Source organism: Pongo abelii, chromosome 8, assembly GCF_028885655.2.
Source record: "Pongo abelii isolate AG06213 chromosome 8, NHGRI_mPonAbe1-v2.0_pri, whole genome shotgun sequence".
NCBI lineage: Eukaryota > Metazoa > Chordata > Mammalia > Primates > Hominidae > Pongo > Pongo abelii.
This window is the reverse complement of record NC_071993.2, coordinates 125,305,072-125,324,516: the sequence shown is the minus strand read 5'-3', so window position 1 is coordinate 125,324,516 and position 19,445 is coordinate 125,305,072. Positions and strand designations below refer to the sequence as shown.

At 43.9% G+C, this 19,445-nt stretch overlaps 1 long non-coding RNA gene across 1 annotated transcript; it reads right to left on the bottom strand.

Annotated features, from left to right (window-relative positions):
• Positions 1-7,853: 7,853 nt before the first annotated feature.
• On the bottom strand, positions 7,854-10,069 carry LOC129048128 (uncharacterized). Its single transcript, XR_008510223.2, has 3 exons — positions 9,115-10,069; positions 8,580-8,670; positions 7,854-8,450 (listed from the first exon to the last, which is right to left on the bottom strand). It is a non-coding gene; the product is annotated as an uncharacterized LOC129048128 (long non-coding RNA).
• Between the last annotated feature and the right edge of the window lie 9,376 nt (positions 10,070-19,445).

Sequence of the window (19,445 nt, the reverse complement as noted above, 5' to 3'; positions counted from 1 at the left end):
CGGAAATTGTTGTAGCTGTCTCATGACAGTGATGGCTGTTTTGTCACACTCAGGACCCAAGGAGCAGGAAGACAGAGGATCTGGGTCCCTGGTGCACTCCTCAAACAGCTACACCAGTAATTCCTTTTGCAAGCTCTTGCTGCAGGAGGCGAACCAATCCTCAACTGTCGGAGACAGTGTTGCCTGGATTTTCTAACTGATAAACTTGGATACTCTAGAAAAAAAAATACTTGTTTGAAAAGTTTTAAATTAAGATAGGTGGCTCATAGAGAGAGACAGCTCCAAAACATTTTTCTTTCCCCGGTGCCTTTTGCTATACACTTGCAATTTCTTCTTTGTGGCACAGCGTCTCATTAGATAGACATGGAAAGTGGTGGCCCAATTTTGAAGGGAGGATCTGGTGAACTCTTGAGCAGAGGACAGCAGCGCTCAGCAGGCTGTGGGGTTGGAGATCCCCTGATTCCATTTCGGAAAAGCGCCCCAGCCAAGCAGTTCAGAAGTCATTATTATGGACAAGGACGTCATGTTGGGCTGTGCACAGCCTCGAGCAGGGGGCCAAGGCAAAAGGGAGCGCAAAATCAAAGCTGTGATCCCTGGTCAAAGACTGGCCTCGGGACCTGGAGATTTCCTGAATAGGTGCTAATGCGAAACGACTTAGTGCCCCTGGTGGGGGATCCCGATTTTCTAGCAACATGTGCTCATGGCTAACTTTTAAAAAGTGAAGTCCTGAAGTGTGGTCTAATATCAGAGCTCCTTCTCCTCTTGTTAAAAAATAAACTACATTAAGAGTTCTCCTATTTTGATCCCAGAGTGATTTTTAAAATACATATTTATTAGGATTGTAGCACATTTGCTAGAAATGGCTCAGCAAAGCATTTCCTTTCCCTTCCCGTGCTGGGCCAGTATTTTCCACCTGCTCTCACTTCAATTCTGTGTCTCTTGAAGCCGGCTTTGCCCTAAGGAAAGGGGTCTCACTGCCATTGTTTACACATGGATGTGGCCGACCGGCTTCCTGTGACCGACCGACCGCAGCTGTGGGAGGCTAATTCTCCAACCTTGGAATGTCGGGAGGTGTGCGGAGAGCTGTTCCTCTTTCCCCCCAAGACAAAAGCTCTTTATAAGGATGCTTCCTGTTAAAGAGTGGGAATAGGATCTCAAGATTGCAAAGGTTTCTAGAACCTGGTCAGAGCTGACTCTGCTCAGTGCCTGTTGTTACAGTGAGGGCATGTACTTCCCTCCACTCAGGCCTGAGAGCTGTGTGTACCTCTGACTTCATGGTGTTTGCTTGCCTGTGACCCAGAAGATAGCATCATGTCATGGACCTGAAACCCCAGAAAGTGCAGCATGCTGCAGAGATGACTGTGCAGGTGTCTGCAGGTGACCCTGATTCTCACTGGGGCTCCCTGGGCTGATGCCAAGGCTGTGGGCCACTTAGAATGGCTGTCCTCTGGCCTCAAAGCTCTTGGATACACTTGCTGGGACACTACATGGAATGGGTTGAGAGAACCAGATCCTCTCTGGATAGGGGAGGAAGGCAGTTGAGGGACAACAGCAGCTTTCTGTTCAAGAGTCTGCCCAACCAGCCTTGGAGAGAGTAGCCCCAGCCTCCAGACCATAAGGGCTGCCCCTGTGGGTTAGGGAGATCCAGGGTGTGAGTCTCCCTTGGGAAAGGCTTCCTTCCCAGAGAGGTTTTCCTAGTTTACCTATTCTATGCTTGGATGTCTGATATGGTTTGGCTTTGTGTCCCCACCCAAATCTCATCTTGAATTATAATCTCCAGGTATTGAAAGAGGATCCTGGTGAGAGGTGATTGGATCATGGGGGCGGTTTCCTCCGTGCTGTTCTCATGATAGTAAGTGAGATCTGATGGTTTTACAAGTATTTGGCAAGTTCCTACACTCACTCTTCCCTCTCCTACCACCATGCGAAGAAGGTTCTAGCTCCCCCTTTGCCTTCTGCCATGATTGTAGGTTTCCTGAGGCCTCCCCAGCCATGCAGAACTATGAGTCAAACCTCTTTCCTTTATAAATTACCCAGTTTTGGGAAGCTCTATAGCAATGTGAAAACAGACTAATACAATGCCCAACTCACTGCCTTCAGCCCAGATCTCAACCTTCTGAGCTCAGACCCTGTTATCCAATTGCCTGCTGAACATCTCTTTACTCTCCTTCTTAATGAGAGGTCCAGGAATCACAGGATTTAGCTAACTCCAACTCAACCTTTAGGCCTCACATTAGATGTCCCTTCCCCCAGGAAGCCTTCCCTGACTCTCTCTATCCTGACAGGGTGCCCCTCTCCTATGCACCACGTGGGCCTGTACCTCCTCTATCACAAACCTTAGCATATTCTGCTGTGAGTCCTTGCACTGTGTCTCCTCCACTGGGCTGCAAGCTCCATGAAACAGAGGACTGCACCTCTGTTTTGTTCATGGCTGTATCTCCAGCACCTGGTTGGAGGCAGGGTGCCAAGGCAGTGCTCTGTAGATGTGTGTCCAAAGTGTCACTGAAGGAATTACTACGCCATCCAAGTCTGCACACAGGTGAGTTTGAAGTGTGACTGTTAATGGTAGTGCTTAACTCACAGGCTGGCTTCAAAGCCACTTCCAAAAGAGAAACTTGTAAGATGGTTGAGCCACAAAATTGAATAAACCTCCCAAGCTAATTGGGTCTCTGAGTGGGATTGCGCTCCTTTGAATAAATATGCTTTAATATGATAGTTTAAAAACAAAAACAAAGGGGTCTTGTTGAATTAGCCAAACCTCACACAATGACAACTCATGAAACACCAGGGCAGTTTTTTGCCCTGCAGTTTTATTCTGCATTTTGTTTTGTAGTTGCCTCTTCTTGCTTTATCCAAAGGCTAGAGGAATAAAGAAGTATGTGACAGATTTGCCATTGAGCAACTCTTTGCTTTTATCAATCTTGAGGTGGGTTTTTGTTTTTTTGTTTTTTGTTTATTTTCAGAAAAAACAAGGGAAGGAAAACAACCTTAGGAATGAATTACAAAGTATTCTCTCTGGGTGCCACATATATGAAAAAACAAAGGGGACTGGGTGGGGATAGAGAAACCTGAACAAATGTCTGCTGAATACCTACTATGTGCAAGGCAGTCTAAGCACTTACCAAGTGCTGTTCTAGACTTTTTTTTTTTTCTTTTTTGAAACAGAGTCTCACTCTGTCGCCCAGGCTGGAGTGCAATGGCAGGTTCTCGACTCACTGCAACTTCCGCCTCCCGGTTGAGGCGATTCTCCTGCCTCAGCCTCCCAAGTAGCTGGGATTACAGGCATGTGCCACCATGCCCAGCTAATTTTGTATTTTTAGTAGAGATGGGGTTTCATGATGTTGGCCAGGGTGATCTTGAACTCCTGACCTCAGGTGATCTACCCGCCTCAGCCTCCCAAAGTGCTGGGATTACAGGCATGAGCCACCGTGACCGGCCTAGACATTTAAAGTATCTAATTTCTTTAGTGTTTGCAATAAGTCTGTGAGGTAGGTATTTTTATCCTGTTTTATAGACAGGTGAGCTGAGATGCTAAGATGTCAGGGAGAAGGGGAGCAACAGAGGTTAAGTTACAGAATAGCACATGGTTGGGAGCTGGAGTGCTAGGATCAGACCTCAGACTCTTCAGATTCCAAGGTCATGCTTTCTCCACCACATTGCAGAAATTTTCAACCCTGATGACTGAAGCCGACTAGAGGTCGGTCTGCAAATTCGAGTTTGAATACCCAAGATTTGATGTAAAACAAGCAAGCTTTGATTAGTGGTCAGAAAATACTGTCAAAGAAAGGGTTTTCCTCCTGTCACCCCCCTTGTATGATTTATGTGAGGTTTGTTGCCTGTCACATTGGGGTTAAAACAGTCCCTAGCTATTCTGGTACCACAGATCAAGACGTGGGTCCCAAGTCACCCACTACATATGGTCAAGCACTTGGGAATCAGGGATTCCTTTAAGAATCTGAAAAAAAAAATGTATAGTCCCTCTTTAAAAATAAAATGCACAAAAACTTATATACAATTTAAGGAAGACCAGAAAGCCTTGGAGTTTGGGGAGTTATTCCCAAAACTCTAGGTCAAGAACCCTGAACTGGATGCTAGACTCTTCAATGACAATCTTGCTCCGTGTGTGTGTGTGTGTGTGTGTGTGTGTGTGTGTGTGTGTGTGTGCATGCGTGGTGTGTGGTGTGTGTGTGTGGTGTGTGTATGTGGTGTGTTTGGGGTGTGTGTGGTGTACAATGTGTCTGCTGTGTGTGTGGTGTGGTGTGTGTGTGTATGTGTGGTGTACAGTGTGTGTGGGGTGTGTGTATGGTGTGTGTGGTGTATGGTGTGTGTGTGTGGTGTATGTGGTGTATGGTGTGTGGTGTACAGTGTGTGTGGGGTGTGTGTGTGGTGTGTGTGGTGTATGGTGTGTGTGTGTGGTGTATGTGGTGTATGGTGTGTGTGTGTGGTGTATGTGGTGTGTGTGTATGTGTGGTGTACAGTGTGTGTGGTATGTGTGGTGTGTGTGTGTGGTGTGGTTGTGTGGTGTACAGTGTGTGTGGTGTGTGGTGTGCGTGATATGTGGTGTGTGTGGGGGGGTGGTTGTGTGTGTGGTGTACAGTGTGTGTGTGCATGGTGTGTGTAGTGTGTATGGTGTGTGCATGTGGTGTGTGTGTGTGCAGTGTGTGTAGTGTGTGATGTGTGTGTGGTGTATGTGTGGTGTGTGTGTGTGCGGTGTGTGTTTGGTGTGTGTTGTGTGTGGTGTGTGTTTGGTGTGTGTTGTGTGTGGTGTGTGGGTTCAGTGTGTGTGGTGTGTGTGTTCAGTGTGTGTGGTGTGTGGGTTCGGTGTGTGTGGTGTGTGTGTGCAGTGTGTGTGTGTGGTGGGTGCAGTGTGTATGTGTAATTACAGTAAATGCTCATTTAACATCATCAATAGATTATTGAAAATGGAAACTTCAAGTGAAACAACATATAACAAAACCAATTTTTTCCTCACCAACATTACAATAAAAACAAGAAATGATGTTATTTGAAGATCTACTGTACATAGTTTTCCTTAAAGTTGCAGTTTCCAACAACCTATTGACAATGTGAAGCGAGGACTTACTGTGTACATACAGTGGAGCACGAGGCAGAGAGAAGTAGAAAATAAAAGTTAATCATAGTCTTCCAGAATCTATTCTATAGCTAGAAATGAGCACTAGGCTTAGAGCTATTTGCATGTGTCTCCTCTGGTACTGCAGCCTCCTTGCAGGTTAGCCCTTCCCTGCTTGCAGCATTTGGCTTAGGGCCTCCCAACTTGCAGGTGCTTTTGGTAGGTATTTGTTGATGAATTAACTGATATTTTTGCAATTATTCAACCCCTTATCCAAGCTTATATCTAACCAATAGCAGATTACCCTGCATAAGCACAGATTACCCTGCAACATCATATCCTGGATTCTGGTCCCTGTGCTGCTGCTAATCAGACGGTGACACCTTGGTCAAGTCACTCCTGCCCTCTGGGCCTCATTCATTCATTTTGACTGGGCCTTGCTATGCACCAGAGGCTGAGCTGGGAAGTCACTGGGGTTACAAGATGGATGATTCAAGGTCTCCAAGGTCAAGAAGATCTGTCTTGTAGGAAGTCGTGAATATAAACAAGTAAGGGTGATATTTTAATTGTTTCACAATCATCAAGGCCTAGACACCAGCCTCTCAGCACACTCATCCTGGGGCCTCGCAGCCTGGTAGAGTCCTGCAAAGAAGCACAGTCAGTACCAAAAGACCATTGCCATGGTGCATGTGTGCGTCAGGTTCAGTAACCGCAGGACAAGATGCCTCAATGTTCTCAGTTGCCAAATCTGTAAAATGGGAAGTTAGATCAGAGCAGAGTTTAGTCAATTATAGCCCTGCCAGTGGATCAAATTTGACCTGCCAGTCATTTTTGTAAACAAAGTTTTATTGAGCACAGCCATGCTCATTTGTTTACATATTGTCTAGAGCTGTTTTTACGCTATAATGGCAAGAGTTGAGTCACTGCAACAGAGATTGTATGGCCCACAAAGCCTACAATTTTTACTCTCTTGCTCTTTACAGAAAGGTTTGCCAACCTTTTGACTAGATAATCTCTACTTTTCCTTTCATCACAATACCTCCATGACTTCCTAAGCAGGTAGAACACAGTTTGCATGAAATGTGGTTTTCTTTAAAGAAAGTCTTTGTGTCCCAAGCAAATAGTGAGTGGCATTTTCTGAGACAATGGGGACTGGAGACCAAGTCCTTGGAATACAGAATGGAGGCTCGGCTCTGTTCCTTGAGGAGACTATTTTTTATTCTGTACAAAAATTTCTGCTCATTGACTTGATGAACCCATTAGGGAATTGTTTACGAGTACCGGTTGGTGAGCAGGTACTTGCAATTAAAATGGACACTTCCAGAGAGTCACAGTTGACAAATGCACTCAGTCGTGTAAGAGCTGATCCACATGCAAACTGAGGGGTCTACTTGGCTTGTTAGGCTAGCTCAGAAGTCATCCATTCTGTATGGGGTTTTCTTTGCAAGACTCCAGAAGAAAGCAAGAATCAGTAGACTGGAACTGGGCTTACCCCAGGAAAGTCTGAGAGAAGCAGGCTCTGAGCAGTTCCTGGGAGGATCGGTGAAGCCTGGAGCAAGGAGAAAAACAAGCAATGCTAGGCTGAACTGCATTTCACTCTGGTCTTGTACCCTTCCTTCTCTCGGAGAATCCCTTCTGAATCTTTTCTCTTGACCCATTGAAGGCAGACTCCAAGTCACTAGACCTCTTATTTATCTTGGAACCACTGTGGGTGATTGCATTATTGTCCTTAATTTCTTATCCTATCCTGTATGCATCCTCTCCTAGTGGTTCTATAGCTCTCCCAGTATCTCCATGGGCAGAATGGCAGAATGGAGTTTCATGCTTCTTGAATTTGGGCTTGGCCATGTGACTTGTTTTGGATAATGATATATGGGTGGAAGTGATAGTAAGCTACTCTGCGCCTGGACTCATGTTTTCACTTGTTAGTTGGTACCTCTATAATCACTATGATGTGATAAACATGACAAGGTCAGTGCACTGGTCAATGAAGGCTGAAACCTGTATGATGTAGGGTTGCCTTGACCAACCATCAGAGCTGCAGTGGGAAACAGCTGCCAAGATACCTGATGCAAAACCCTCAGCTGAGCCCAGCCTACATCAGCCAAATCCCAGTAGACCAAAGATATGAGCAACAATAAGTCATTGATATCTTAAGCCACTGAGATCTGGGTGATTTGTAACACAGCAAAGCTAACTGATACCAACCTCCCACAAGCTCTGGAAAAAATGGTTTATCACAAAGCAAGATAACTATTACATGAAGGGGCCAGGGAAAGTCTACCAATGGATTACCAATGCATGGATTGGCATGGATTTACCAATGGTCTAGGCAAACACTAGACATGGATAGAGTCCTTCTTTATTCATGGATAAAGAAGGAGAATAAGGAGGTGGAAGGGAGAAAAAAAGAGAAAAAGAGGGGAAGGAAGTGAAGCAGAGAGAGAGAGAGAGAGAATATGGAGCAATTGATTGAGTAAAAAGAAAAGATGGGCCTGTAGCTTAAGAGAACATAACTGAAGATGCAGAAAAAAAATCAATATTTTGAAAAACGTTTATCTAAGGAAACAAAAGTTTTTGGATAGCTTCTGCTTGATACTTTCAATAAAATTTAAGAGAATATGGGCTTACAAAATTAAGAAATTAAATGTAAGATAAAACAACAGTGTTCACAATACGATCCAGGTTACGTTTTGAAAACACTTCCCTTTCTCTCTTATCTCCAAGCAGAATCGATCCCTCCTGTCCCTCTACCCGTAAAGAACCTTGTTCCCCTGCTAAAGTCAGTCAAGTAGTACCTGCTGTGTTCTATTATGGTGGGTGAGTTCCTGGGATGTTGTGACCTTTTTGAAGGAAGGCCTGTAAGTAGTGAAATTCCTCCTCTGATCTGCCATGACAAGAGAGACTGGGCACCCAGCAGAAACACACTGAAAGCCCCCTTTTAGTACTAAAATGACTGACACCCAGAAACAGGATGCTCCTATCACTAGCATAGAGAAAATGTAGAGTGGAGATGGGGATGCAGCACAGCTTTGGTCTTTGCTCTATCCTGAGTGATGTTGTTGAGAGCTGGTGAGCCGGAGACAAAAGCACCTGGCCACGGGTACAAGGCAATGATTCCTCTCTTGGTGCTGTCAGTCATCACTGATCCAACAATCTGTCACAATAACCCTCCCTGGGGAGGGAGAGAGGGCTTTCCCAAGCCTATGGAGAGTACAAAGGGAAGCAGGGCTTCTTTGACATTGAGAGGTTTATTGTTCCAGTCCAACACTTGGAATGTCTCCTGTTTTCTCTGAATGAAGTTTCCCTGGGTGGCCTTGGGGAGTCCTCATCATGGCTGGTTTCTCACATGGGTGTTTAGATGAAGCTTTCAGAGTGCCTGCAAAATGGCAGTAGGATTCAGTAGGAGGATGTGCCAGGGGCTCCCAGCTGCAGAAAGAGCCGTGTTCTAAAATCAGGAGCAGGGGCAAGGAGGGAGGCACAAGAAAAGCAGCCAGCATTTGCTTACCTTCTTAATGTGTCTCCTGGTCTGGCTGCTGATGTTTCAATTGCACATTAATGAGTCACTTTTTTCATATCCTCCTGCATGGTTCTAACCACTAGTAAGTAAACATACAGCCTTTGAACAATTGTTGAAAAAAGTACCACTTTTGGAGAATATGATCAGGCCTTTCTCATGATCAATCCCATCCCTCCACCCTCATCCCTGATTATGCTATTGCCCAGCAGATGCCTTTGCAACCTCAGCAAGTCTCTCTTTTTTGGTCCCCCTAAGAACTCATCTAAGTCTGGAAGAGGCCATGCCCACTAGGACACAGTGCTGGCCTTTGGTGCTTATATACATCTTCCCTGCTTGACCCTCCTAAGGTCTGTTCACAGTGGATGCCTGGGGAGATGAGGAGAAAAGGTATGGGAAGGGTGAGGTGCAAAACTACAGAAAGCCTCTGGCATGGATTTTCCTTGAATTTCTTTCTGTCTCCCACAGCCCACTGGGGCACCTCAGAACCCCACTGGGATGCACACTTGGACATCTCTCTGCATACCTGTGGGTGGCAGTGAACACATGAGTGTCTGCTTTATAAAGCCACCCCTGCTGACTCTGGCCCTGCTCCTCCACCTCTAAATGTGCAAAGCCCAATGTATCTATTGCTATTAGCTTGATGGTTCTGGCTCAGGGTCTGTCATCAGGTTGCAATCAAAATGTTGGCTGGGGCTGCAGTCGTCTGAAGGCTTGACTGGGGCTGGAGGATCCACTTTCAAGGTGTCTTAGCCACATGGATAGTAAATTAACTGTGGTTATTTGTAGGCAGTTTCAGTTCCTCCCTACATGGGCCACTCCACAGTGCTGCTTGAGTCTCCTCACAGCATGGCACCTGGCAAGTGAACCAAAGTAAGTGATCCCAGAGAGCACAAGGTGGAAGCTGCAGTGACTTTGCAACCTACCCTCAGAAGTCACACCCTATCATTTCCTCAATGTGCTATTGGTTGCATAATAGCCCTTTTCAGTGTGGAAGGAACTATGCAAGCGCATGAATGACAGGAGATGAGAAACACTGGGGGCCATATTGGAGGCTGGCTACTATACTTAGTGATATAGTTTGGATATTTGTCCCTGGTTAAAACTCTTGTTGAATTGTAATCCCCAGTGCTGGACATGGGGCCTGGTGGGAGGTATCTGGATCATGGGGGTGAATCCCTCATGGCTTGGTGCTGTCTTTGTGATAGTGAGTTCTTATGAGATCTAGTCATTTAAAAGTGTGTGGCACCTCCTCTCTCCTTCTCTTGCTCTGCTTCCATAATGTGATGTGCCTGCTCCCCCTTCACTTTTCACCATGATTGTAAGCTTCCTGAGGCCTCCCCAGAAGCCAAGCAGATGTTAGCACCATGCTTCCTGTACAGATTGCAGAATGTGAGCCCAAATAAACCTCTTTTCTTTATAAATTACTCAGTCTCAGGTTTTTCTTTACAGCACTGCAAGAATGGCCTAGTTAACTTAGGGTATGAGATACTTGCCTAGTGTAAGAATTTTTTGAGTAAACAATAGTTGCTAACACATATCCTGTATTTGCTATGTGCCTGTTGAAAGTGCTTACATGTGTTAATTCATTCAATCTTCCCAACAACTCTATGAGGTAGGTACTACTATCCTCATTTTATAAATGAGGAAACTGAGGTACCAAGAGTTTAAGTAAGTTTCCTAACATTATTTACTTAGTATATAGAAAACCCAGGACTGAAACTTAGGTAGACTGACTTTGGAAGCCATACTTGTAAGCCCCGTATATCCTGCCTTTTGGCCATATTAAACTCTGCCACCATGGCTTGGTTTGCAATTGTTTTGTGGGGGTGGGAAAGGAAATCTCAAGGATAGAAGAGAGCCAAGGTCTTGTTTGCAACTGTGAATAGCACATGTAAGAGTCCAGAAGCTCCTGCTCTACCAGTAAGATGATGATCTACACAATGACTCCTGTTGTACATCCCTGTAATGACAGCTGGCTCCCTGGCTCCCATCAATGTGCAGTAACGTCCTCAGGATGACTTCTGACAGTGTGCATATGCCATGACCAAGCCGCTGGAACATCTTCACACCTCCCTGGAATAGAATGCAATTACTTTTTCCCTTTAAATAAACTTTTCAAGCCAATCTATTAAATGGTTATCTGCTGTCTGCTCCAGGGAGTGCAGGCAGATGGAGAGCTGGGCTGGGGTAGACCAGTTGTAGATTCACACACACATATACACACACACACACACACACACTTGAAGTCCTGCACGAGGTCACCTACAAAGTCAGGCCACCTCTTCCTGGGACCTTGCTCAGGTTTTGGTGTCTCAGAAGATGCTGCATTACCAACCTTTGAGGAGAAAACCAAATGGGCTTGTCACAAAGAAATATAAAGTGTGACTCAGAGCAGGGAGCAAGTGTGGAGGGAAGGGCCTGGAGAGGACAGTGAGTGGGAGAGCTGCCATTTGGGCTGCTCTGGCTTCAGAACCCTGCTTTGCTTTCTCTCCTTTTAGCTCAGGAGATGATTGCACATGTGGCTCACAGCTGACTCTTGCAGGATCTCAGATAAATGATGAGAAGACAGGTAACACCTGGGCAACTTTTTATCATTCTGTGTGGATAGAGGTTGGGGCCAGATGGCCTCTCTCCTCCTCCCCCATTATTTATGGAAGGCTTCACTTACTTTCCAACAGGAAGAAGCAGGAAACACTGGGATTAAGTGTTCAGGGACAGAAAACAATGTGCACAAGCACGCGGGTTCTGGTAAGCCAATGAGTGTAGACATGGTTACCGCCCCCCAATCGCCACTCTTCCAAAAGCCCTCAGCTTGGGTCTGATTAAGGACTCTCTGAAGGTCATTGTAACAGATAACACTCCCACAGCACTTTCTCTGAGCCAGGCGCTCTTCTCAGGGCAACACACAGCAATCTTTTGAGGAAGATGTGCTACTATTCCCATTTTACAGGTAAGGAAACTGAGGCACAGAGAGATTAAGTAACCTGCCCGCATGTATCCAGCTATATAAGTGAAAGAATCCAACATGTGGATCTAGAGTCCATGCTCATAACCACCACTCTCCAACACTCCGCAGAGCAGAAGCACCCTTGCGGTCATCTCACTCAGCATTTCTCCAAGGCCACTCTCTTCTAAACCACCTTAATAATCTCTGCAATATCTGTAGTTCCACCTCTAATGTTATTTACTTAAATTTTTTCTTTTAATAATTCACTATGTTTACTTGAATTCATTTATTTTAAAAGGAGTCTTGATATTCCTGCTAGAAATGAAAAATCAGCATTTGCCATAAATAGAAAGGAAAAGTCAAAACAAATTCAGTGAGAATAATGCTATTAAATGTTTTCTAGATCCTGTTGCTCACCCATGTCCCAAAGCCCTGGGCTCCTAGAAGGAGGGATGAAAGAGAACAGAAAAGGGCATAGCACTTGCAGACTTGATTCCATGGTGTCCTGTGCTCTCTCTGGGACTTTGCAACTGCCTTGCTTGCCTCTGACATTGTGAGGAAGCTGGGTGAAGCCAGTGCTCTCTTCTCATCACCAAGAAAACAGGCTCAGAGAGGGGAACTGCTATGCCCAAGAGCATGCTAGTGGCCAAGCCAAGACCAGCACTCATGGCCCTGACTCCCAAGCCTTATTGCCCCCCACACCCATTTGTAGACATTTTCACACAGGCCTCACCTACGAGGTTACTCACCTTGTAGGGTTAACTCATCTCCCACATCTTGACTCTGGCTTTGCCACGTCAGCTTGCCCTCGGGATCCCACATTTCCAGAGGAATTATAAGCCCCTGCTGTCCTGGCTGTCACCACCCATTCTGCAGATAGCCCCCGGCCATGCGTGATGGGAGTGGGGCACTGACCTTGGAATCAGGACCTCTCGACACCGCAGAGGCTGCCTCTCACTGTGGCCTGAGGCAATTAGCTTCTTCCAATCTGCCAACCCATCTATAAATTGAGGCTGATTGTGCTTTTCCTGCGTACTGCTGAGGGTTGCTGTTAGAATCCAGGTGAGATCATAGATTTGAAAATGCTTGGGTAATAAACACTGCCCTAAGAATGCAAGTTCTTATTCACTCTGACATTCAGTTATCTGGCATCCACAAGTGATGAGACCCATGAAGGAAGGAAAAAGGCATTTGGATAGACAAAATAGATATATTCAAGTTGACCCATGCATTCCTGGGGCATCTTATCCTGCCACGTTGTGTGCCAGGTGCTGGCTGGGTGTAAGGAATACAACTAGGATCCCCTGTGGCCTCCCACTTGGAGAGATTCACAACGTGTAAAACACAAATGCAGCGTATAAAAGTGACTTGCTTCTTCACGGTACACCCTAGCCAGACCCAAATCTAACAGGTTTGGTCACCTGTTTTTCTAAATCACATGACTTCACAGCTAACACATGAGGAGGAGGAAGAGGCTGTTTCTGGGGCAAGGCAAAACTGCCCTGCTAGAGAAGATGGCTGACTTGGAGGAAAGAGATAAGTAAACAAAGAGTCTGGACTTTGTGCATTGAAGTCTGGGGTCATTTAGTGCAGGGGCACAAAACTCGCACAAAAACTTGCAAATTTCATAGGCCCCAAGGTTTGCAGCTTTTCAGATTATAGTAACAAATAACCCATATTCATAACGATCTCCTGAATCGAGGGCTTTGCACTTGGTTTTCTCTCTGTCAGCCCGACTCCTCCTCTGCTTCAGGCCTGTACTCAAATGACCCCAATCTCAGCGAGGCCCAAACTCTGACCACCTTGTTCTATATTGCACCCCACTCTGGCTCTAGGAGCACCTCCTCTGTTTTTTTTTTTTTTTTTCATAGCACTTGTTATCTTCTGACACACTATTGTTATCTATCATCTATCTATCTATCTATCTATCTACCTACCTATCTATCTATCTATCTATCCATCATCCATCTATCCAGCTCTGTCTATCTCTCCTACCATCTGTCTGCCTATCATCCATCTCTCTATCCATCTATCATCTATCAATCTATCTATCCATCCATCCACCTATCTATGTGTCTATCTATGTATCTATGGATCTATCTATATCTATCTATCATCTATCTAACTATCTATCTATCTATCTATCTATCTATCTATCCATCCATCCATCCATCCATCTATTTATCCATCTATCTATGCTTTCATCCATCCATGTTTCTATCTTTCTATCTACCCATCCATCTATTATCTATTTATCCCTCTGTCTATCCATTCATCCACCCATGTATTTATCTATCTATCTATCTATCTATCTATCTATCTATCTATCTATCTATCTATCTATCTATCCATTCATCCATCCATCTATCCATTCATCCACCCATGTATCTATCTATGTATCTATCTATCCATCATCTATCTATCTATCCATCATCTATCTATTTATCTATCTTCTATATATCTGTCATCTATCTATCTATCCATCCATCCATCTATTTATCCATCTATCTATGCTTTCATCCATCCATGTTTCTATCTACCCATTCATCTATTATCTATTTATCCATCCATCTATCCATTCCTCCACCCATGTATCTATCTATCTATCTGTCATCTATCTATCTATCTATCTATCTATCTATCTATCTATCTGTCTGTCTATCTATCTATTCATTCATCCATCCGTCTATCCATTCATCCACCCATGTATCTATCTATCTATGTACCTATCTATGGATCCATCACCTATCTATCTATCGATCATCTATCTGTCTATCATCTGTATATCTGTCATCTATCTATCTATCTATCTATCTATCTATCTATCTATCTATCTAATCATTTACTGTGGCTTTTGTGTGGCTCCCTCACATTTTTGCTCCATGAGGGCGAGGATTTTTTTTTTTTTTGCCTGAAAGAGCCCGTGGCCTGAGCATGACGTGAACTCTCTCATCTTTACATCTCTGTGGCCTGGCCCCTTCTCAAGGATCTCTTGAGAGAATTTCCCACTGAAAAGCTTCTAGAAAGAAACAGGTTGAATTTGGCTTTTATTTTTTTTGTCATTTGTCCAATTTTCTTTGACTCTTTTTCTATTTCTTAGTGAATTCTTTACAAAGTCATTTACAAGATAGTCAGGATCCCTATGACATGAGTGACATAAAGAGGAAGAAAAGAGTTGGTATTGCAATTTACTCACCCATATGTATCTGTTTAAAAAAACTATAAAGGCAAAATTTAAAATTAGCAAACAAAAATGCCCCACATAACTTAAGCGCTTTTTAGAAATACTGTTGCCATAGCAACTTGAGGCCGATCCTGGTGGTCACTTTGTGCCCAATTCTATTGAAGCTGAAAATTACCATGGTCTTGTACGTATGCTCGGCCAGCACAGTAAAGACCGGGTTACAGAAAATTAAAACTTTTAGGTAGTGAAATTACTTTTACGGAAGCAAAGGAAACCTCTCAAATCTAAGTGTTTTTCTTCTTAAAAAAAAAAAAAGCATAATTTGTCGGACATTAAAATAACAAAAGGGCTTTGAGAAAGGATTATGGGTTTCTGATGTCTCACCACTAGAATAGATTTACTTTCTATCCGACTGATGTTGTAATCTTGCATTCTGAGGTAATGTTTTAGCTCTTTCTCTTCACATAAATAAAGATTTCCATGATAGCTCTTCATTCCTTTCTGGAGATTTCCTTTGGATTCCGCTCCCTTGGACTCTCAGACTTATGAACTGTTTCACTGGGCCGGCGCACAAATTGGATGCAGAACTTGTCTCGGGCAGGGAACTCATTACCAGAGGTTTGTATGGCTACAAGCTTAAAATGAAAAAATGCTGAAAGTTTGGAGAGCTTGAATGGAGACGCTCAGCATCGGATGCTTTTCCTAACCAGGGGGAGGAGAAATTCAGTTTTTGAAATGGAGAGTTCAAAGTTCTGTTCTTAAACCAAAAGGCGCCTGGCCCTGGAATTTCTCTAAGCTCAAGGCTGCAGATGAATACTTTCTTGCGGGCAATTCCCATTTCAGAAAGAAAGCGCCTATGTTTACAACCCTGGCTTGCCTGCTAATCACATGCACCTCTTTTCCCCCCTTGGATCTCAGGCTGACTCGCCTGCAACTCTCTCCGGGCAGCATAGATTTAATTGGGGCTCAATCTCTTTAAAAATTCACATATATATTCCTTTCCATGTAAAGCAACTGCAGAAACTAGCTGGGCTTTGAATATCTTTTGAAGCCGAAACAACTGTGTGTAAATAAAGGGCTGTTATTTACCAACAGGGGAACAAAAAGCCCTGGGTACACCCTCAGCTCCCAGCTCCCGGAGGACTTCTCTCCCCAGCAACTTCATACTTATTAGCTTGATTGCCAACTTGGGTTTATTATTCACAAACTCACCCTGAGCTTGGCCTTTGAATGCAAAGAAAAAAATGGTGTTTATGTTCCAGATTTTTTGGCTTTATTCTCATGACTGAAGTAAATGATGAAGTATTTTCTGCCTCAGCAGAAGCAGCAGGGAGGAAGTACACGTTGTAATTACCTTAAACAAGCAGGCCATGGAGACGGCTTCTGGAACTGCGTGGAGGGGGCCCCAGAGGAGGTGGGGGACACCAGGCTGTTGGGTCTACACCCAGCCTTCTGTATCTCTGCTCACTTGGACAATAAAGGAGGGACTGCCTTGCAAAGGCGGCCTATGCCCAACCAGCAAAACACATCCTATTAATTGGGTGTTACTTGGGTTATTTTTAAAGATGAAATAAGATCCCAGCACTTTGGGAGGCTGAGAAGGGAGGATCACTTGAGGCCAGGAGTTCCAGACCAGCCTGGGCAACATAGCAAGGCCCCTATCTCTACAAAAATTTAAAAATTAGCTGGCATGGTGGCCCATGCCTGTAGTCCCAGCTCAGGAGTTCGAGGTTGCAGTGAGCTATGATTTTGCCACATCAGGCTAGCTGGCAGAGAAAAGCCCTGTCTCAAAAAAAAAAAAAAAAAAAAGAGAGAGAGAGAAGAAAAAAAAGGAAATGTTTAAAAGAAAATAATTTGTATTTGACCAACACAAAATGACAGGGGTAACTCCTCTAATTTTTCAAAAAATGTTCTATTACAAACTCATCACAGTAAACACAAATCGGAATCAAAAATATCTTTGGATAAATACTTGGATCAGAAAAAAATCAGACAATTATCAAAAGTACAAGTAGTATTCAATGTTTGACCTCAATAATAATCTCAAATTCTGATTTGGAGTTTGGTTCCAATATCAACTTCCCCCATAGTCACTAAAAATAAATAAATCAACTATGTCTTCATTTTATTCTCAAAAGCATTTGCCCTTGGAACTTAGGCTTAAAAAATATTTTTTACTAAATACAGCCTACAAAGCTTCTCTAGCAAATAACGATGCCTGGTTGGCCTTGTGCAGCCAGTGACAAGTGCCGGTGACTTTGGCCGTTGCTGTACTCCTCCCGCCTCCAGATGGTGCTGAACCTCGTACCCCATGCTCTCTCCTTGTTGTTTCTCCCCTTTGAGAGGGGTGGCAAATGTGTTTCTCTTAGTTCCTCCTCCACCAAGTGTGTGCGGTGTTCCTTCCACTACCAATTAATGTGAGAATAGAGAATCAAAGAGGGTATTCCTCCAAAGAATTGTTTTTGAAGAGTGACAAATTAATCCCCTCGGATATGCCTGGAGACAGGCAAGATATCTTCGGTTTTATTTAGCAAAATTCTGCAATTAGATGTGCAGAAGTTCCATTTTTAGTAAAGATTTTGTTGACAAATTTCATCCACTTCAGAACACACACACACACACACACGTACACACACGCACACAGTGCCAGGGAACAATTCTGAAAAGAATGTATTTTTGGACAATTGAAAAATGACTGCACCAAGTTCTGCTTTTTCCCATGCCCCCCAGTATCTTCTCCTACCCACCACCCCTAGCTGCCCTGGCTGCTGGGCCCCAAAGTGAGAGATGGGCTCAGGGACTCCTCAGGGTGAATGCTGCTTTAAAGACAGAATGCGGGCATCTCTTCCCTCATTTGAGCCCTAAAATAACCCTGAGAGGTATTATTATTGCCCCCACTTCACAGATGAATAAACTGTGGCTCAGAGTAAACCACTATGGCACTTAAGTGGTTTACTCAAGTCACACAGAGAGTAAATGCTGGAGCCTGAATTCAAACGCAGATGGTTTCAATCCAAATCCCAACCTCTTTCCACCAGTTCTCCTGACTTCCTGCAGATTTCATGGAAATGAGAATGAAAGTTGGACCTTGCAACTCAAAGATCAATATACGGAATGGAAGATAATTAATTACAGGTAATGCTTTAAAGTTAAATACTTCATTTTTGCTTAATGCTCACAGAATTAGGACATTAGTTTCTCATAAATCAATGCCCTTCAATCAATTATGCTTTTAGAAATAAACCCTGGGAGTAAGCCATAATCAGGTGAGCTAAACATGCTAGCCGCTGAGGTCTTTTTTCCCCACTTAAAGAAGGTAGCTTACTTAGGGCAATGTCATTGAAACTGGCACATCTTTGTGCCTTTCTTCCCACTTCACATTGTGCCAATCCCCCCTCCCCAACCTTCCTGCTACCGGTTCAGAAACTGGTGCCCATGGCATATAATTTGCTTTGTTTTTGCGCCAGTTCTTTAAATCATGATACTTTGGCCAGACTGCATCAAATCACATCAAGATGTGCTTTTTGTCTTGGAACCCTCAGGGGGAAGGGAGAGGAACTGACATCGCTTGGGCCTTCTCCACATCAGGCACTGTGTACTGAGTTACAGTACTCAATCTTCCCAACAGTGCTGGGTGGGAGGAATCGTGATTCCTATTTCATGGATGCACAAGTCCAGTCTCCAGAAAGTTAAGAAATTAATGTTCTGAGGGCACAGAGTGAATGAATGCAGGACTGTCTGTCGTGCCCTTCCAGCCTTCCACACAGCCACCTTACCAGCAAATCAACAAGTGCATGCAATGAGGTGCTTGAACAAAATGTTCTCGAGAGAAGCTTGGCTGCTACAATCTTGGAAGACAGGCACTGTGATCAGTAGTCACTAATCCCTTTGTCAAGCCTGTTTTGCGGGTGGGAAATCTGCAAAAAGGCAAGTGATATACCCAAGGTCTCTCTACATTTCCTTAGTAGAGAAGGCAGAATTCACACAGTGGTCCCTTTTCTTTCATTCCATGCTCTTTACACATAATACAGATTGAGCATCTCAGATTCAAAAATCCAAAATCCGAAATGCTCCAAACTTCAAAAGTTTCTGAGCCCTGTCACAAGTGGAAAATTCCACATCTGACCTCATGTGACAGGTCATGGTCAAAACTTTGTTTCATATACAAAATTATTTAATATATTTTATAAGATTACCTTTGGGCTATGTGTATAAGATGTATATGAAACATAAATGAATTTCGTGTTTAGACTTGGGTCCCATTCTCAAGATATCTCACTAAGTATATGCAAATGTTCTAAAATTCAAAAACAGTCTAAAATCTGAAACACTTCTGGTCCCAGGCATTTCAGTTAAGGGATACTCAATCTGTACCATGTTTCTGTCAATATCATTTAAATTCATTACAGTCAGGTGGATTAAAGAATAACAAGACTATGGCTGAAAATGAGGGGTATCTCTCCTATGAATCCAGCACCAGCAGAGGAAAAGGAAGATGTTTGCAGATCGTCACTTAACACTGAAGATTTAGTATCCATTTCTCACGGATCAAAACATCAATTCCTTCTTTTGTACCCAACAGTCCTGTTGAACACTGGCTGAGTCCCCACTTGCAGCCCCTAAAATTCTATTAGGGCTTTAAACATTTCTTTAGGTCACATCGTTGGGTGTAGTGCCCTAGTCTTCTGTTTTTTTAGTGTCTGTGTTTGAGCAACATGCAAGA